Genomic DNA, 22,756 nt, shown 5'->3' on the forward strand with positions numbered 1-22,756 from the left:
CTCATCCTGGATATGCTCCTGTTCTTGTTCCTTTAACTGAAAGAGATTGTTTTGTTTGACCAACATAAGCATTATTACAAGAAAAGGAATGAATTAAATAGCCAACTTGTTATAAGCTTCCACTTGACCTTTCCCTTTGCTATGTTCATTTTAATGTTTGTTCATTGGATTTTAATTTGTTTCGTTGTTATTATATTTTAAACACCCTATTTCTGATTTGTTATTAAGGAACACTGTGGAATCTTTATATAACAACCACTGCTTAATTCCTCTGCAGTTATTTGCCCTATTTATTTCTGTTCAGTTTTAATTTTTGCAAAACAGCAATATATTAGGAGTACTTCAATTTGGTTTACAAGAGTGTTGTTTATAACTTGCCATATGATTATATGTGACTAAAACACTGGAAAAAAGAAAGTATGATTATAACATTTTTAAAAAGAAGTGTGTGCCTGAATGAACTGAATTTAATTTTTCATGACAATATTCAATGTCATAGTCTCTAGACTCTACATATAAGGATGCCCAAAGTACTCAAAAGGCATATTACAAATATACGTGTCAAAAGTCAACAATGAAAATAGTTTTATTTTAAAAGATGATTGTGATTTACTTTCATATGTTTCTTTACCCAACAACATTGAAAAGAAACATGTTGTATTCCTTTCAAATACTTAAGTGATCAACATTATTTTGTTTCCTGTGGTTGACTCTTAGTATCATAAAAGTAGTTTTGCAATATACCTTTTGTTTCACTTTACATAACATAAACCTGGTTATATTTTATCTCCAACATTTAACAAACAAACCATTATCACATGTGGTCGTCTTTTTAATTACACTGCCCTTTCAGTTGGAGTCTACTGGTTGTTTGTAAGTAAATACTGATATGAACGTTGTAGCCAAAAACTAGTTTAATGCAAAGAATACTCAAATAAAACTTTCAGCCAGAAATTGTCTTACCATCTTTTAATTATTTAGACATATTTGCTGCATAATCATTTAAAAGTGTAATGATTAATTTATTATCAACTTATATATGAATATTAGAAATGATATTTTGGTTACAAATTGCAAAAAATCTAATTTGGAAAGGATGGGACAAAAACTATCAGTTCTGAGCTGAGCATCTGAGTTGTTTGAAGACACTGATCAAATGTGGAAAATGTTTAAATATTCAAGATAAACAAATTAATTAAAGAAAGACTTATATCTGATGATTATGATATGACCAAATTATTAAATTCTGCCTTATGGACAGTTTGATAAAAAATGATTTATAACAAATAAAGTTTGAAATTTTCTTGAATATGGCAAAAATTGACCATGAAGTTACAAGTTTTTCATGCAAGAACATTTTTTTCTATCTTGTATATTATGGCAACAAAATATGGTCCATCTGTGACATTTAAAATGTCTAAGGTGAGCATTCTCAGTATTTTGATATAAATACATTGTCTTTAGACAAGGACACCCTGTAAAAACACTTTTCAGCAATTCAATGACAAGGCCTTATGTCAATTTTTATTCCCAAAAACTATTATATATCAATTATTATCCCAAAAACTATTATAAAAAATTTGCTCTGTCCACAATGCACCTTTATGTTCTATGTAGTTTAAATTTTTATAAATGTATCTTTGTAAGTCATAAATGCTGTGCCAAAGTTCATAACGGAACAATTATTATATCACAAAATACTATCAAATGCATTTTGATATTTCAATACAGGGGTCAAATATATTGTTTATCGAAATTATGGCTGAAAAAGTAATAATCAGGACTCCAGTAATGGGTGATGTTGACCAACTCCAAGGTGCTAAGTGGGTCGACATATTATTTGCAGATATTGATATTGAGAGCTGTAATATACTCTTGGAAGATGCATCACATTCCATCAGGTGATGCTAAAGATGCTCTGAAAAGAGCTATTTCAGGGCAGTGATGAAGACTAGTAATCTTATCGGTACTTATATTGTAAACATACACTATCAGTGACAGGCTGCTACTGATGTTCTTAGTAATGATACTCTACAGTGTATAGGGATGGATAAGCCATACCAAAACAGTTCTGAATAAGCAACCTGGCAAATAATGTGACTCAATCTGTTATAAAGTCACGGTAGAACAGAATTTAACAGAACTACTTTATCACATAGCTTAACATTTCGTAGATGATGTGATATCACCGAAAATTAGTCGCTTTTGGGAAAAATATGTAACAGACCTTTCCAATGTAAATTTTTATATGTTCAAATCATTAAAGTATATTCAAATGAGAATTTAATTTTTTCGAAACAAATATATTTCTTGTACTTAAGAGCATCAAAAAAATAATTTTGGTTCGCCAGAACAATTCGGAAAAAGACCTGCAACAAGTCGTACGAACACAAACGTCAAAGACAAAAACCTCCGAAGTGTGCCAGGCGACAGTACGCAAAAAAAATAAATAAAAAAATCTCAGTCTAGAAACGAGATGAACCACTGAGTCACGTGACTGATGTAGCAACAATGTGATCAAACACTAGATGGATTATGGAAAACCTGTAGAGAGAAGTGGTGAGGCTCCAAAGTTAATTTGATATAATGAACTCAACTTCTGTATGCTGAAGAAAACTCTTATGAGTCCCCCAGTAGCTCAGCGGTATGTCTGCGGGTTTACAACGCTAAAAATCGGGTTTTAATACCCGTGGTGGGTAGAGCACAGATAGCCTATTGAGTAGCTTTGTGCTTAGTTTAAAACAACAACTTTAGCAAACAAACCAGTTATCCTCTCTGAACGTACAAAATATAAATGTAAAACAGTATTTAAAGCTATTGTCTGCTGTATATTGACTTCCTCACTAGTTGGGACAATGCTTGAGATATATTTCACAATTCTGAAAAAAAAACATTTATCAGATATCTGAAACCAATTTCATAATTTGCATATAAATAGTTATTTGGTTTTACGCGTATTATAGTAAAATGATTGCTACATAAAGAATAAAGTATATATTTTAAAAATGTTTATTAACCGATTATTGTTATTAAAACAACAAAATTTTCTCGATTGATGAGTATTGCCCACTATAGATAATTATTATTTACATCTTCAGACAGAAACATCAGCTTCAAAAGAAATAAAAGGCGTTTAAGAATGTATTCAGAGGGAGGTGTCAAATGACATCAGGCCTCCGTCTGCTAGACTTGTCAACAGCGAGATGATAAAATTATCACCGTAAGACTTGTCAGAAAACCAGAACATCACCAGAGAAACGTTTTTATTGTTATTGAAAATGCTGAAAGCCGAGACAAATTTATTATTGCTAGAGCTCCGAAATCAACACCCACGTGTCAGTTAAAACGTTGCCAAAGCAAACATAATTTTCTTATACATGAAAGTAAAAGAATAATCAGGTTAAATATGTTGACATCCCTCACAAGGCTGTACAGCAGCTCCGAAACTAAAACCCAAAAATTATATAACTCAGAAGCATACCATATTGAGAATAATTACTTTACCTTATCTCATAAGTTACTATTTTTTACATTTTACTCACTGATAAAATAAATAAAACGCACACATGAAAAACAAAGAATATAATATTCACCTGGGTCTTCTCTTTTTTTTGCTGTCAACTGTCATGACTCTAAAGCTTACTTTTCTGTCTACTAAAGGTATTGATAAATCAATAATGTTTTTATGTAATTTAATAATACAACTAAGAACACAGAATAATAGCACACAGAAAACACTGTCCAATAAATATAATGATTTTGTGGCTTTTTAACTATATGATAATATAATTAAAGAAATTTAGCCAAGCTCTTCAATGTAATTAGTAATTTCCATCAGAAGAAATTTGAAACCAAATGATAAAATAGACAAAGCTACATAAAGAAAACAACAAACCAGACCGCTTGATAGTTTGAAACTTTAGTTTTCTATTGGGTATAAATAATATAGTGCAAAACACTAAAGATAACTATGAGCATTTGTGAAAGATATAACTGCAAGAGGTTATCTAGTTATGGTATGAAGAAATAACAAATAGAGCTATATCACTCTGTTAAGTTTGGTGTTAACTGAGCAAGAAACGTGGAAACGTATAAGAAACAGACACATACACACATATTGATGTTTATGTACATTTATATACATTCAATCTGTTTTATCCATGTGCATTAAACTTATACGTGTTTGAATAAAGAGTGGAACTTCTTCGATTCCAGTAACTCAGAACGCTGTGATTATCTTGTTATTTTCACTGTAAGTATACCAAATGAAACGTAGCCTCCTCCAATACTATGATATAACGAAAACAAATAGCACTAAACTAATTTTCTTTTTAACTTGTATTTTTCCATTTCAGCACCATCCATGTTAAAACATCCGATTCCATTGGTAACTGCTGCAGTAGGAATACCACTATTGTTCATTTCTTTAAGGCAAGAACAAAACAGTATTTTTTTATGTTTTGTTGAATAGATCTTAATATAATTTTTATGTTATTAATAGTTGAACCATGTGTGTATATACTTAATAATGAATTTATAGGGGCTGAGAAATAAAAAAAATGTTAGTTACTTTATTTTAATTAGAATGATAAATAATCAAAAGGTTACAAACGCTTGCATTAAGAAGAAATATGTAAGGGGAAATTAGCATCATTAGTTTACAATAAAGTGTATTTTAAGTGTGGAGATTCACTTAAAGCTTAAATTGTGGATCACTTTTTACAATATTACAAGTTCTTCTGATGAAAAACATTCCTTGTAAGTATGTTATTGTTCAACCTGTTTTTTATATGCAAATACAATAAGGTACTGTGCGTGTCAGTAGAAATACTTGAAATTGAAACGTGTAAAATATGGGTAACCTAAACTATTACAACTCGAGTACTTGAGATAAATATAAAAGGCATTTTCATTCAAAAAAGTTCTTTAACTAATTAATGATTTTCAGTTTATTTCAATATGGTCTTAAAATTGAAATTTATCAGCGAGGATAATAATTATTAGATTATCCCTCTTAAGCTATAACATTTTATTCCTGCTTACATTTGTTAACTTTATTTTAAAGAGATGCAACAGGGGTCTACTTGTCATCTCCACCGTGGGGAACTGAACCCGCCTATTTTAGTGTTATATGTTCATGTATTTACTGACGTTCCACTGGGAGAGAACGTATCTGTGGCTGTCGTTGTTAAATATTATTATTTCTAGATTATAATTATATTCCATTTTTAATTGACATAACACTAATGTACATATAAGAGTCAAATTAAATCATCTATGTTATTTATTCGCGCTTTTCTTTTGTAGTGTCATTATTTGGAAGTGCAATTCTTGTGGATGTGAAAGAGTAAAATCAGTGAACACAGAAGACCATGCGAATAAAGATGACAGAACAAAAATTAAATATTCACTTGTTCCACAAAAAGATGAAGATCAGTCTGTTATTAGAAACGAGAAGAGAAAATGTAAAAGTGTAAAAGAGAAGAGGGCCAAAAAGTTCCGAATTTTCATCTTCCTGAAGTAAGTATTGTGATAACGGGAAATGTCATCACATTTCACTCTTTCATACCGAGTGTCTGGGACTTACAACGATAGAAACCGGCTATCGATAGCTGTGGTGGGTAGAGCACAAATAGACGAACATAACAAGAATGTAATGTACCTCCAGTCACATTTATTTACTTACTTTCTATACATTTTTATGCTGGTGTTCTGCGTGAAGATTAGACACCGTTATAAATATAATATATTAAGGCTATAAACTTTATACTCTAATCTTACACCTTATAAGAAACGTTTCAATTTAATGGTGCGGTATCGATTTTTAGAAGGAAATTGTAGTCGGTTTAAATGGATACTTGATAACTAGCTTCTCGAGACGTTGTGCGTAGATATATACATATAATACAGGTTTCTTCTTTATCATTGCATCCATCTCAAAACATTTTTGAAATTGTTGTACTTTATTGACTCAGTTTATGAGTCATGTGTTTTCACAGTTATTGCGCTATTGACACAGTTACGGATGAATCTTAACTTGGTATAGGAATACAACAACTTTATGCCATGTCGCTTAGCAACAAAAGTATAACCTGATATTCTTGTTAATCTATGTACTCAAAGTATAAAGTGAAATGTATGAACAACAAAATTGTAAAAGTTACATATTTTCTAGTGTATTAACATTTGGGAAGATATATGAAAGATGCTTCTAATATGGCCATTTTAAAACGGTTCCACTTGGATAGAAGCTATTTCAAATTATAGTTCTAAGCCCGCTACGGGGAAAGGAAGGCGTTTTATCAGTATTTTATCTCATGGTTTTTATTGATCTGGTCACATATAAGGGAGACAATTCTTCATGTCGTTAGATAACTTTTCATTAATTATGAAGTTACGTAAATTCCGTCCACGGGACTAGTACTTGCGTTAGTATATAATAACATTTTCTTCATCACCATTCAAGCCGTATCCAAACCTTTAATAAATGTTTATTCTATAGATTTGTACTGTATGACTTTAGTTATGAGTCATTACCTCGTAAAGTTGGGTTGTACTTATTCCATTTAGTAGTAGAGAGACATATATACATATGATGTATAATGTGAGGACTTCCATCCTTCATATACTACAATTGCTAATTTAGTATTGTTTTGTTTGTTTTTTGAATTTCGCACAAAGATACACGAGGGCTATCTGTGCTAGCCGTCTCTAATTTAACAGTGTAAGACTAGAGGGAAGGCAGCTAGTCATCACCACCCACCGCCAACTCTTGGGCTACTCTGTTACCAACGAATAGTGGGATTGACCGCACATTATAACGCCCCCACGGCTGAAAGGGCGAGCATGTTTGGCGCGACGGGGATGCGAACCAATGACCCTCAGATTACGAGTCGCACGCCTCAACACGCTTGGCCATGCCGGGCCCAACGTTGTAAGAGTCATACATAGTGTGAGTCAATTATTGACGCTAAGTTACTCGATTCTTCTCTATTTTCGATGTTTCCTCAAGTTTGTATTGTTACACTCAAACGTCACTGCGTAGTTTACAGAAAGTTTGAGGCCTCAATGAACAATTGATAAATATATGGGCTACCAACCAACTGTGAGCTAGATTGAGAAAAATTGTTATTTTCTCAGAAAATTAGTCAATGAGAGAAAACGTGAAGTTTGCTGGTGTGAGAATAATTAACCATATCGAGCGATATGATAAAGTTAGTTTCAAAGTTTAATAAAGATAATAATTTGTATTGTAAAAGGAGGATCAATATTAATTGAACCATTCTCTGTGGATTTTGATGAGAAGTAGACATTTTTTTAAAGTTATGATACAACTGTTGTAACCCATGTTGTAACTCAGTAAGTTACTGAGTGAATAATTTACTAATAGTACTGTGAGTAAAAGTAAGTACTGTGAGAAAAATAGTTTATATTGTCAATTATATTCTTAAGTAATTGAATCAGCCCAAATGGATATTTGAAAATAAAGATTAATTATTTAGAGTTTTGGATACAACTGTGATATTTTATGGTGTAAATAACTTTTGTACATACGTTTGTCTTGTTTTGAAGAGATTATTATTTAAAACAAAAACTGGTAGTTGACTAGAAACAGGAGTCTACCAAAGGTTACATGGGGTTAACAGACAAATGGGTAAAGAAATGTTATATTTGTTATAAAATATGTAACGTTGCGAAGGAATGGAAGTCCATATACTAACAAGCAACAGCAGAAATATCAGTATAAAGCTGCTATAGCAACTTCTATAGATGGTGTTGTTAAGAAACTAGAAAGTTTGACTGTCAGCATAGATGCTGCTGCCAAAAGAAACAGAATCAATAAAAGACGCCAGATTTACTATGAGAAGAAAGTTCTATTTCCATGGTTAATCAGTACACGACTAACAATCGACTTAAGTTAACAAATGGATCAACAGTGCCAATAGTGATTGGAGCATGTTACAGATATTTAGAAGTACCAAGAAATCACAACATGCCAGTGAGTGAAGAATATGTTGGGGAAAAAGAGTGAAGTGCCTACAAGAAATTGTTTGCATAGTGAGAACCAGTCTACTATATTATGACCAAATGAGAGGCAAACTAAACACGTGGGTGTGTGTGTGTACTTATTGATGGGACAATGAGAAAGTGTCCCATAAGAAAATAAAGATAAATGCACTATATTATATGGGAGACCTGGAGACAACAGTATAAAACATCCATATTTGACCAAATTGTTTAAAACATACCAGCTAGTAGAAACTCAAATACCAGACCGAAAGAAGATTGATGAACAATTGGTGGTCATCACTAGTGGTCAAGAAACGAAGAGCAAGCAAGACATCAAGCCCATACAAGTGTCAAAAAGGGGACATCCCGAATGTAGGTTTGTAGGAACTGAAGGAATCATAAAAGAAAGTCCCTCCATTGCCGAAACTTTGGGTCAATGCCAGGGAGAAAATTTAACAGAAGACAAAGGAGACGGTACCAACAGAATAGAGAAACAAAAGGGAGTGCTATATCAGACCTATCAAAGACTATATGTGTGAAAAACATATGTATATAAACGAAGAAGCATTGGCAGTCACCAATAGAACTCAAGAAAATAAGAGCAAACATAACACGAAGATCTTACAAAGGTCAAAAGGTGATATCACGAATGTAGGTTTGCAGGAATTGAAGGAAGGGTAAAAGAAACACTTTTCACTGCACAATCTTTGTGACAAAATATGGGGAAAAATCGAGCAGAAGACAAAGGGGTAAAGCACTTATAGAGCAGAGTATTAGAAGGAATTGCTGTACCAAATCAAACAGAGAAATTATACTGGGGAAGTGTAGCAAATCATAACAGAATACAGGACTCAACTGATGAAACTAATTCACGAGTTGACTGTGCAAGGATACCTAAGAGCAAAGAAGATAGCAGATAGATCTACCAGTTATATCCATTGCCCAGGAATCATTAGAGATGTGAGCAGATCTTGCTGGCCATGTACTATATGCCAAAAGACAATACCAGGAGGGAGGGTGGTTGAGGTGTTACTGGGGAGATTTATTAATTAAAGATTAATTAATAATGGGATTAATATATGGTGAAGTGCAAATTCTTAATTAATATCTAAGTAATACTTTATTTAATTAAATATTAATAAATTAATTAGGTGATGGACATGTATGTGATATGCAAAATTAAATTAATTAATCTACAAGTTGGAGTAATAACGAAATTTAATATCAATTTTCTTTTTAAATACTTAATATGAAAACCCATGTTTTTCCAAAAACGAGGATGCTATCAGGCAGCATAATATGATCATGTCACTAATGTCAGAGGGCGTGCTGCTAGAAGTGATGCCATCACCACAAGACGAAGTGTCAACATTGATCTTTTTATATTATAACACTAGATTTATAGTTTTCGCTTTTAGAGTCACTTTAAAGGTATCTTCTGATTGAAAATAACAACACACTATGATTTTAGTAAATGTAGTTTTACTCCATTGTAAAATAAGACATCAGATATATGGCATATTTTACATTTTTAAATACGTTATTTTGTTTTACTTATATAAAACTCCACTATGTTTTATGCAGGTATATGTTAATATGTGTTACTTAAACAATGACTCAATGGCTTTCACTTCTATATTTCTGTGGACTTATAATGCTAGAAAATAAGTTCAGGTGAGCGTGATGGGCAGCCACAGATAGCCCATTGTGTATTTGTGTAGCTAACTTTAAATTGTCAGTTTTAACCTCCACTCACCAGTCTCACATGAACAAATCCAAGAACAATAAAATAATCAAAATCAATTGAAATTAGGAGAGCGAGATGTGGGTGTTCGAGCCCATAACGTCCCACATCTATATCACCCTTTACTTCCAGCAAACAATTGTGGGAAAGTGACTGCTCTCAAAAGTAAAGAAGAAGAAATCAAAATAATAATATATCACCACTTGGGGGTAAGTAAGATAAACTTACCTCCTGAAATTGGCATTTCAGCCCCAAATATGAAGGTAAGAAACTAATTAATAGCCTGTCAGACAAGTAATACTAGAGTGAAGGGACCCAACCAATTATTCAAAATAACTAGTATAACTCTGAACCACCATCCACTGTATTGTTTGTTTGTTTTGAATTTCGCACAAAGCTACTGGAGGGCTATCTGTGCTAGCCATCCGTAATTTAGCAATGTAAGATTAGAGGGAAGGCAGCTAGTCATCACCATCCACCGCCAACTCTTGGGCTATTCTTTTACCAACGAATAGTGGGATTGACCGCACATTATAACGCCCCCACGATTGGAAGGGCAAGCATGTTTAGTGTAACGTGGATTAGAATTCGCGATCCTCTGATTGCGAGTCGATCGCCCTAACTTGGCGATGACTGGTAACGACTCTTTGTTAGATTATTGAAGTAAAACAATTTGTGATACAGAGTTGGGTCACGGTCTATTGTAAAGTTACAAAGCTGACATTCTACCTTGTAGTCCTTTCTTCAACTCTCGACACAGGTTTCATTGTAATGCATTGAGGTTAATACTGTCCTCCTCTTCAAACATTCTCGCCCTTTCAATCATGGGGTCGTTATAATGTGATGATCAATCCCATTATTTGTTTGCAATAGAGTAGCCCAAGAGTTAACGGTGGGTGGTGACAAGTAGCTGCTTTGCTTCTAGACTTACCCCAGCATTGGCTCATTTGTTGTCTTTGACTCTGGCATTACAAGTGTGGTTTATTTGTTATTGTAATCTTTCCACTCATGATACTGTTTTATGTAAAACCTGATTCTCTTCTTTATCGTCAGAATTTACACATGACTCCGTTTTTAGTACATTTCATTAGGGACGGCTGGAGCAGATAGCCCTCGTGTAATTTTGAACGAAATTCAAAACAAACCAAACCAAAAGTCAAATTACATAAAATGTGCGCAAATAACAACTTTTGAGGGTTTGTTTGGTTAAATCGTAGGAATAGGTGCTTATGAGTAATGTTTTATCGTACGTGTATTTTGCAAATAAATGACACGTTGATTTGGACATGCTTTTGGATGGTTTGTTTTGAAGGAATCGTATTTTGGAAAGTGAGTTTGTACAAATTGGTACTTCCTCGCGTTATATTGGAGATGACAGTTTAGCCTGAAAATATACAGAGGTCACCTTATCCTCTGATATTTGTTTGTTTTCAAATTTCGCGCAAAGCTACACGAGTATTATCTGCTTTAGCTGTCCCTAATTTAGCAGGGTAAGACTAAAAGGGCAGCTAGTCATCACCACCCACCACTAACTTTTGGGCTACTCTTTTACAAACGAATAATGGGATTGTCCATAACATTATAACGCTCCCACGGCTGAAGGGCGAGCATATTTGGTGTGACATAAATTCGAACCCGAGACCCTCAGATTACGACTCGAGCCTCATAACAACCTGGCCATGAGGAAGCTTCTGATATTTGACTTATCTTCAGAGCTATATATAAAATTATCACAAATTAATCGAAAAAAAAATTTTTTGGGTCATACTCTATACCATATTGTCCCGCAATCCGATAATAATCTAATTAAACATTTGCAAACACTCGCATATGATTTGTCCAGTATGACGAGGTGCTTCCAATTACCCTATGTCTGAATTCAGTTTGTGCAGCTCTTAACAGTTGGACTTTGGAGAATGTTGTGAGAGTTTTTTTTTTTTTTAAATTAAGCACAAAGCTCTGCCCACCACGGGTATCGAAACCCGGATTTTAGCGTTGTAAGTTCGCAGACATACCGCTGAGCCACTGGGGGGCATGTTGTGAGAGAAAAACATATGTAACTTTTGTGGACCTAAATCTGTGGGAATATTGTAAGAGCAGATCTTACGTTACTTTTGTAGGCCTAAATTAATGAAGAATATTGTGAAAACAGGTATTTTGTCACTTTTGTGGACCAAAATCTGTGGCGAATATTGTAAGAGCAGATCTTACGTTACTTTTGTAGGCCTAAATTAATGAAGAATATTGTGAGAACAGGTATTTTGTCACTTTTGTGGACCAAAATCTGTGACGAATATTGTAAGAGCAGATCTTACGTTACCTTTGTAGGCCGAAATTAATGAAGAATATTGTGAGAACAGATATTTTGTCACTTTTGTGGACCAAAATCTGTGGCGAATATTGTAAGAGCAGATCTTACGTTACTTTTGTAGGCCTACATTCGTGAAGAATACTGTAAGAACAGATGTTATGCCACTTTTGTGGACCTAAATCTTCGTGAATTATATGTTTACAGTTATATCTCTTTGTTTCTTGGAGTAATTCCTGTGACAAGTTGTTTAACTAATCTCTGGTGTGAACTGGTAGTCGGTAGTGAAGTTGCCAGTTTTCCTTGCTGGAATTATGCATTTCTTTGCTTTACCGATATGATTCAACACTGTAAGTAACTCATTCTTTAAGGTACTAAGTTTCATGCCTTGCATACTCTCATAATCACTGAATAGTAAAATATGTGAAGAAATATCAGAATCTTCTCAGAAGATGTCAATTTCAAGCGCCATCTGCACTTGTAAATAACAAGCAAATAAATTTATCTTAAGCAATTTTTCAAAGTCACCCAGTCTTATGTTTTATTAAATATGTTACATATCGACTATTTTCTGCCATGATTTTACTGGCTGAATATTCTAGAACTACGGTTACGTGTGGTTAGATGAACAGAATTTTATGACCAGTGTTACATCATTCTTGGTTTTACCTATATAAGAATACCTGCCCTACAAGACAACTAACAGATTGCACATGATTTGATGAACGTTAAGCGAGAAGTCACTTATTTTACGGCAAGAGTTTCTAGTGAACAAAGTTCGGGAAACGTTACAGCTGTCGTTGTTCTAAGTATCAATATATCATTGAAAGCGGCCCGGCATGGCCAAGCGTATTAAGGCGTACGACTCGTAATCTGAAGGTCGCGGGTTCGAATCCCGGTCGCACCAAACATGCTCGCCCTTTCAGCCGTGGGGCGTTATAATATTACGTTTAATACCACTATTCGTTGGTAAAAGAATAGCCCAAGAGTTGGCGGTGGATGGTGATGACTAGCTGCCTTCCCTCTCGTCTTACACTGCTAAATTAGGGACGGCTAGCACAAAGCTACTCGAGGGCTATCAAAAATCGTAGCAAGAGTGTTGAAAGTGATTATTTAAGTTTGTTTGTATAATGTGGAATGTTTGTTTGTTTGCCACGTTATACAACCAAACTTAAATAATCACTTTTTAAATCATTAAATATTAATTCACCAAATAAATTGAATAATAACTCTTAAACTAAACAGTTTTGTATATCCAAAAATATTAATTACTAATTTCAGATCATTCTTTCCCCAACTTGTGTGTCTACAGTGAAGTTATAATTTATAAAGCTTCTGTAATAAATAATCATTTTCTTTGAAACAAACATGGATTTTTAACGCGATAAAACAGGCAATTTTTAAATACTCTATAACTTTTTATTTTCTATTTACATATATTTTATTTTAATTTTTTTATCGATGTGAAGTTTGTGAAAATTCGGGACAAGAAAACATAAATCGAGTTCACTGTCTCTTATTAGTGAAGAAAATCGTCCGATCATAGATGTTCTTCTGTTGTTGTCTTGCATCTGGCTTTCTAATTCGGTTAAACACTTGTCAAAAAATTCTTGTGGATCTAAATATGTTTCAGGGGCTTACTTTTCTCAATTTTTCTTTCTACTCTAGTCGTCGGAACACTCTGACTCTGATGATTTCCTTTCGTGAAACAAATCTCGCAGTTCTTTGAAGTAAAGAGGTCTCTTTGATTTATATTTCTTAAATTTTTTGTTACGTCTACAATGTGAAGGTACCTCCTTCCTTTCAGTTAACAGAGTTTCTGATATATATGAGATTATTGGTTGATATTTATGAGGCTGTATTGGTATAAAATATTTTGTATGTGATCCTTCAAGACTCGTGATGATGTTTGTTATTTCATTTGAGACATTACTATTTTGGATGTCCTTCCTGTTGGTAAAACATTCGCCTTTCTTTCTCTCTAAAATAACAAGAATCAGGATAGGTTGATGTTAGTTATCATTATATAGAAATTACCTCTTGGAAATTAATACAATGAAACTACCGATAACTGGGCTATATCAATTTAGTGGATATCAATTAAAATACGTTTTCGAACAACACTTTTATTGAAATATCCAAATTTTGAGCAAACTAATTGACTCTATAAATTGATTTCTAATAAGTAAAAAGGGAAGGGAATGTTTATCTTATGCATATCGAAATATTTACAACTTTACTTTGGGGAAACACTCTGTAGAAAGTATCATATTTTTCTAGTACTAAACAGAATAAAATGTAAACAATTACTAACAAGCGTTATTAAAAATTTGAGAATTTCAAAAATAATCAAGCTGAAAAAGAAATTGAAATAAAAAAACGTTGGTACTAACAACTATACTTTTGAGAATGATAAATTTCGTGATGTATATTTTAATTTAGTTGCTGCAATTATCGAGACTTTCACTCTACGTTGTTTTTGTTGTTCTTTTTTATCAGAAAACTTCGAAACGGACTATCTGTGTCTGCTCGCCAAGAGCATTAATACCAGACTATTAGAGTTATAAGTATTCGGTCGTATTACTGGGCTGCACCAGATGTCCTTAATCTATAGGTGCCTTTGTATTTAAAATTCGAATATTTAATATTTGTTTGGAAGCAGTTTAACATCGAGATGGCGCTGCGAAATTCATCAATATCGATTTAAACTAAAACGCAAGAAGAATACAAATACGATAATCGAGTAACTTGGCGTCAATAATTGACTCACACTATGTATGACTCTTACAACGTTGGGCCCGGCATGGCCAAGCGTGTTAAGGCGTGCGACTCGTAATCTGAGGGTCATGGGTTCGCATCCCCGTCGCGCCAAACATGCTCGCCCTTTCAGCCGTGGGGGCGTTATAATGTGCGGTCAATCCCACTATTCTTTGGTAATAGAGTAGCCCAAGAGTTGGCGGTGGGTGGTGATGACTAGCTGCCTTCCCTCTAGTCTTACACTGTTAAATTAGAGACGGCTAGCACAGATAGCCCTCATGTAGCTTTGTGCGAAATTCAAAAAACAAACAAAACAATACTAAATTAGCAATTGTAGTATATGAAGGATGGAAGTCCTCACATTATACATCATACGTATATATGTCTCTCTACTACTAAATGGAATAAGTACAACCCAACTTTACGAGGTAATGACTCATAAACAGAGTCATACAGTACAAATCTATAGAATAAACATTTATTAAAGGTTTGGAGACGGCTTGAATGGTGATGAAGAAAATGTTATTATATACTAGCGCAAGTACTAGTCCCCTGGACGGAATTTACGTAACTTCATAATTAATGAAAAGTCATCTAACGACATGAAGAATTGTCTCCCTTATATGTGACCAGATCAATGAAAACCATGAGATAAAATACTGATAAAACGCCTTCCTTTCCCCGTAGCGGGCTTAGAACTATAATTTGAAATAGCTTCTATCCAAGTAGAACCGTTTTAAAATGGTCATATTAGAAGCATCTTTCATATATCTTCCCAAATGTTAATACAGTAGAAAATATGTAATTTTTACAATTTTGTTGTTTATACATTTCACTTTATACTTTGAGTACATAGATTAACAAGAATCTCAGGTTATACTTTTGTTGCTAAGCGACATGGCATAAAGTTGTTGTATTCCTATACCAAGTTAAGATTCATCCGTAACTGTGTCAATAGCGCAATAACTGTGAAAACACATGACTCATAAACAGATTCAATAGAGTACAACAATTTCGAAAATGTTTTCAGATGGCTGCAATGATAAAGAAGAAACCTGTGTTATATGTATATATCTACACACAACGTCTCTGGAAGCTAGTTATCAAGTATCCATTTAAACCGACTACAATTTCCTTCTAAAAATCGATACCGCACCATTAAATTGAAACGTTTCTTATGAGGTGGAAGATTAGAGTGTAAAGTTTATAGCCTTAATATATTATATTTATAACGGTGTCTAAACTTCACGCAGAACACCAGCATAAAAATGTATAGAAAGTAAGTAAACATATGTGACTGAAGGTACATTACATTCTTGTTATGTTTGTCTATTTGTGCTCTACCCACCACAGCTATCGATAGTCGGTTTCTAGCATTGTAAGTCCCAGACACTCGGTATGAAATATGATGACATTTCCCGTTATCACAATACTTACTTCAGGAAGATGAAAATTCTGAACTTTTTTGGCCCTCTTCTTTTTTACACTTTTACATTTTCTCTTCTCGTTTCTAATAACAGACTGATCTTCATCTTTTTGTGGTACAAGTGAATATTTAATTTTTGTTCTGTCATCTTTATTCGCATGGTCTTCTGTGTTCATTGATTTTACTGATTCACATCCACAACAATTGCACTTCCAAATAATGACACTACAAAAAAAAAAAAAAGCGCGAATAAATAACATAGATGATTTAATTTGACTCTTATTTGTACATTAGTGTTATGTCAATTAAAAATGGAATATAATTATAATCTAGAAATAATAATATTTAACAACGACAGCCACAGATACGTTCTCTCCCAGTGGAACGTCAGTAAGTATATGAACATATAACACTAAAATAGGCGGGTTCAGTTCCCCACGGTGGACATGACAAGTAGTCCCCTGCTGCATCTCTTTAAAATAAAGTTAACAAATGTAAACAGGAATAAAATGTTATGGCTTAAGAGGGATAATTTAATAATTATTATACTTGCTGATAAATTTCAATTTTAAGACCATATTGAAATAAACTGGAAATCATTAATTAGTTAAAGAACTATTTTGAATGAAAATGCCTTTTATATTTATCTAAAGTACTCGAATTGTAATAGTTTAGGTTACCCATATTTTACACGTTTCAATTTCAAGTATTTCTACTGACACGCACAATACCTTGAGGTATTTACATACAAAAAACAGGTTGAACAATAACATACTTACAAGGAATGTTTTTCATCAGAAGAACTTGTAATATTGTAAAAAGTGATCCACAATTTAAGCTTTAAGTGAATCTCCACACTTAAAATACACTTTATTGTAAACTAATGATGCTAATTTCCCCTTACATATTTCTTCTTAATGCAAGCGTTTGTAACCTTTTGATTATTTATCATTCTAATTAAAATAAAGTAACTAATATTTTTTTATTTCTCAGCCCCTATAAATTCATTATTAAGTATATACACACATGGTTCAACTATTAATAACATATAAATTATATTAAGATCTATTCAACAAAACATAAAAAAATACTGTTTTGTTCTTGCCTTAAAGAAATGAACAATAGTGGTATTCCTACTGCAGCAATTACCAATGGAATCGGATGTTCTAACATGGATGGTGCTGAAATGGAAAAATACAAGTTAAAAAGAAAGTTAGTTTAGTGCAACTTGTTTTTGTTATATGATAGTATTGGAGGAGGCTACGTTTCATTTGGTATACTTACAGTGAAAATAACAAGATAACCACAGCGTTCTAAGTTACTGGAATCGAAGAAGTTCCACTCTTTATTCAAACACGTATAAGTTTAATACATATGAAAAAAACAGTACGGGTAAAGAAGTGTAAAGTATCACTTTAGGGCCTGGCATGGCCTAGCGCGTTTAGGCGTGCGCTTCGTAATCTGAGGGTCGCGGGTTCGCACCCGAGTCGCGACAAACATGCTCGCCCTCCCAGCCGTGGGGACGTATAATGTTACGGTCAATCCCACTATTCGTTGGTAAAGGAGTAGCCCAAGAGTTGGCGGTGGGTGGTGATGACTAGCTGCCTTCCCTCTAGTCTTACACTGCAAAATTAGGGACGGCTAGTACAGATAGCCCTCGAGTAGCTTTGTGCGAAATTCAAAACAAAGTATCACTTTAGAATTACTTTCTTCCTTGATAATCCAAGTAAAGATATTAACTTATCATATCTTATGAGAACCAAATACACTGACTGTGTTTTCATATCAAATCAGGATAATCATTTGATGCGTCACATGACTGACCACCATTACACTAGATATATGTATTCGTAACAATGCAAAAGTGCTGAGTTCTCACACTTCCAAGGATGTATGATTGTTGACACTGACTTACTAGCAATTTGTAAACTGAATACTGTTTATATGTTTCTCTATTCAAAGAAATCTGTAATTAGTGTGTAAATAAACTACAAACGAAAGAGAATATATTGGAAAACTATCGGTAACAATTCGAAGCGAAAGTGCATGGACGGTTGTTTTGTTGTAAACAAATCTAAAACTCTGCTCTAGACAACCAGTTTTTCTAAAATAGTCAAGGTTTAAATAATACAACAATACTAGGAGGAGCAAAATACTTATGACATGCAGTTACTGGTCCAAAAACTTACTTCAGACAACAGAAAAGCTCAAACTGTGAACAGTGAATTAGTGGGAATGATAGACGTGGTTTGGTGAATCATGTTTTACCTAAGTTGCTATGAGTGTTGAAATGGTAAGATATTTATTATTTAGAATAGAAAATAATGTCCACAATGCACTGGAATATTATAAGAGATCGGGTCTTCACACCTTACTACATTTTTTACCTTCATGAATAAGGGATTGAAGAAATTTAATGGGAAGAAAGAACAACACGCGTCAACACAAACATCGTCACTGTAATATTTTTACATCACGACATTTTGTCACCAACCTTTCCACACTTATTATCTCACGTTAAAGGTACGTTTTACGTAATTTTATATGTAGCATAACTTACTTTTCTTTGGAGAAGGAACGTATGTTTCTTCCTCCGTTTCTGTTTGACTTGGATCTAAGAAAAAAGCTTGAAATGTAAACAATGTTAACTTTGGCAATTAAAAATAAAATAATGGATGAAGTATATAGTAACTAATTTACTGCTTAGTTTGTTCAAAACAGTTTTTCCTTTTCGATTTATTTAAAAATTAGAATTCACAAATACTGATCACACATATAAACGCTTTAAAGGAAAGCACAACTTACAACACAGGTTATTTCTCAGTGTGAATCCTTCAGGACATTGGTGGTTTTCACTAGGTTGTACGCATGCTAAAATAAAGTATAAGATTTTTTGTAGTTCAAGTATTGTTGACATAAATAATATTTTGCACTGTTTGTTTGGAATTTAGCATAACACTACATCATGGGCTATCTATGCTCTGCCCATCACGGATATCGAAACCCGGTTTCTAGTTTGAATTTTATAACACTAGCACGCAGACATTTTAGCATGGGCCGCAAGGGAATTTTGACCTGATATGACACTTTAGGCTCATAACAAATTATTAACTACTTTTCTTCTTGAAAGCTCATACACTGGAAATCCTGTAAGGTATAAACAAAATCTAACAAATATAGTTGATGGCTTATCTTGTTCTTTATCTACTGTATCGTAAGTCACAGGAAGTTTCAAATCAATGTATTTTCATAATTAATAATAAATAAGATTTACAATGCTAAAGTTGAGGGTTCGATTTCCCTCGGTATACAGTGGATATCTCTTTGAAGCTTTGCTATATGAAAAACGCAAATGTTTTGGCCAGATGTAAAAGGCATTCGACTCGTACGGAATAGCGAATAAACAACACGCAGTGCTGTATTTATTCTTGAATTTTTTTTTCATTAATATGTGACGTGTTTAATATTAACTTCCAACAAATGAAGATGTTTACCCAGATCAGAATTAAAGATATGCTCAGTAACAGATATAGTTAATCAAATAAGCTCTTCAAACTTTCTTATTTCAAATGATAAGAATGTATTGTTTCATCGCTTGGATGTGAAAAGTGGCTAAACAATGTCTCTGAATACCAGAACTTGGCTGTGTGTTTATAACAAAAGAAACATTTTTCTGCTATAACACCGTAGCATTTTGCAATTTCAATATTTTCACAGACAATTAAAGAAATCATTCAACACTTTTTATTTTTTAAATTATTTGTTCTATGACTTGTAAAGAAAACAACAAAACCTTTCTAATTTCTAACATAAGGTTATCTCGTTTTCTGACTTCACGGAATGTCTAATTTCATTAATTGTGTAATGCTATTGATTACATTTATTCATATATATATATATGTATTTAGTTATTGTATATAATAATAATAAACCAAAAATTATTTCGTAATGATAAATTTATATCCAGACAAGTTTGATTTTCAACGTTTTAACACCTCAGGTTTAACGCGGAAACAATGGCGGTGAGCTGTATGTGGGTAGTTGGAAAGGTGATTTCATGGATTTTGGAAAATTAATGTACAATCATTAAATATATATCGAACTTATAACACTTTACATAAATTGTAGTAAAAATGGATGGAATCCGATTCATAATATAAAGTGTGTTTTTTTTTAACTTCTAAACACTACCAAAATCAATTCTTATAGGCATTTACCTTCTAAGAAATGAGTGATGGAAATTGGTTTGTGTGCTTTTATCTCCCAGTTTCTTGAGTATTCAATAATGCACTTATAAGCACCGGCATCAGAAATATCAAATTTATCAATCATCAAATCACCCGTGGCTTTGTTTACGCGAATTTTCTCGTCATCTGTTGCTATTACACCGTATGGGCCAAACCAATAATACCTGAAAACATCAAAGATCAAACATATGATCTTATAGTTGTCAGGGACACATGGAATCACCTGTGGGGCGCCAAGTATAATATTTTCAGGTTTAAGTTTTATGTGCCCAGGCACTGCTGTTATTACAGCATATAATGCCATAAAAAGCAATGTTTTGAAAAAGAACTTCACCATCTCTATATCTTAAAGTTTGCTTGCAGTAGTATGTTAAACGTTTTACAAAATGTCTCCTAATTATCTGTGTTGCTAAGATACTGTTTCATTGTTAATATTATAAATATTGTAAGCACGTAAGAACCACAAACAATATGTCATATAAGTTACGGAGTTACGGATTAAACACTAAAAGCTGATAAAAGTTACGGAGTTACGAATTAAACGCTAAAAGCTGACAAAGTACAGAAACTAAAAGTTGTAAAATTTATGATGAGGCTACAGAAACCACAATTCCATTTTTAAACAGCTTTGAGTTGAATTTAAAATATACAAATTCAAAAATGTGTGAAAATAAATCTAATGTTTACGTTATTTTTATTACAAAATAAGATATTGTTGTTTCACAACATGCTTAGAGGCAACAAAGAAACACCACAAACAATATATCATAAAAGTTACGGAGTTCCGGATTAAACACTAAAAGCTGATAAAAGTTACGGATTAAACACTAAAAGCTGATAAAAGTTACGGATTAAACGCTAAAAACTGACAAAGTACAGAAACTAAAAGGTGTGAAATTTATGATGAGGCTACAGAAACCACAATTCCATTTTTAAACAGCTTTGATTTGAATTTAAAATATACAAATTCAAAAATGTGTGAAAAAACCTAATGTTTACGTTATTTTTATTTCAAAATAAGGTATTGTTGTTTCACAATAATACTTGCTAAATAATCACAGTTATTGTTGTGAAAATAGTTCAAACAACTCGCCTGGCAGGTAAATTACATAACTTAAAAACAAGCCTCTGAAAGACTCAAACCACACTTTTATCTTGCAATTCACAGGTGATGTTGCAGTCTGGAAGAGTGTCGAAAAACATATAACAGCAACAAATGGCCACTACTAAACAATATAGAATTTTAACTGCTGTAAGTGGAGAATTAAAATAAATGCGCACAAAATACAAGTCATATTATTTACAAAATCGTACAAAAAGAAAACAAATTAATATATTAATATTACAGTTATATCTAAACGTGACTCTCTTACAAGTAACAATATAAAAGGGCCTGGCATGGCCTAGCGCGTTAAGGTGTGCGCTTCGTAATCTGAGGATCGCGGGTTCGCGCCCGAGTCGCGCCAGACATGCCCGCCCTCCCAGCCGTGGGGCGTTATAATATTCGGTCAATCCCACTTTTCGTTGGTAAAGAGTACCCCAAGAGTTGGCGGTGGGTGGTGATGACTAGCTGCCTTCCCTCTAGTCTTACACTGTTAGATTAGGGACGGCTAGCAGAGATAGCTCTCGAGTAGCTTTTTGCGAAATTCCAAAACAAACAAACAATATAAAAAAAAAATCATAGGGTTACTTTGATTTAAAATTAAACTGGATACCACACTATATAACATAAAAACCAGAATTTGTAAAATAGCAAGTTACCTTAGGAATTTAGATGATTAAAACAAGAAGATTCAACAATAAACATATGTAAACTTTACAGAACATACATGACCAGTCATAGAATATGTTTGTGTAACATGGATAAATGTATCAAAAACACTCATCAATAATCAAAGTCCTTCGTCTGATACAAGTGTATCATACAAGGTCCCATATACGACAGTCATTCAGTTCAACAGCAAAACATTGGCTTGAATTATAGTGAATAACATCATTCAACGCGTACTTTCCGATTATTACTAAAGTGATATTGTTATGACAGTTATAAAACATCAAAATTATGAGATTTGATGATTTTTACCTCTCGAATATGGTTTATTTCCATGCATATTTCAAGATCTCGGATTTTATAGGGAATTTAAAAAGTTTCTATTCTTCCCTTAAGTTTCCCCAATTTGAGTTAAATTATTAAAAAATAAAAGCATCATAAACAAACTGTTTACATACTGGTTGGAACAGAATTACAAGACAAAGAAATTTAT

At 33.2% G+C, this 22,756-nt stretch overlaps 1 long non-coding RNA gene across 1 annotated transcript; it reads right to left on the reverse strand.

The window, feature by feature from the left end:
• Nucleotides 1-13,704: 13,704 nt before the first annotated feature.
• LOC143231563 (uncharacterized) lies at nt 13,705-16,454 on the reverse strand. Its single transcript, XR_013016981.1, has 2 exons — nt 16,257-16,454; nt 13,705-14,043 (listed from the first exon to the last, which is right to left on the reverse strand). It is a non-coding gene; the product is annotated as an uncharacterized LOC143231563 (long non-coding RNA).
• Nucleotides 16,455-22,756: the final 6,302 nt, after the last annotated feature.

The sequence above is a fragment of the Tachypleus tridentatus genome, chromosome 11 (genome assembly GCF_004210375.1).
Source record: "Tachypleus tridentatus isolate NWPU-2018 chromosome 11, ASM421037v1, whole genome shotgun sequence".
Taxonomy (NCBI): domain Eukaryota; kingdom Metazoa; phylum Arthropoda; class Merostomata; order Xiphosura; family Limulidae; genus Tachypleus; species Tachypleus tridentatus.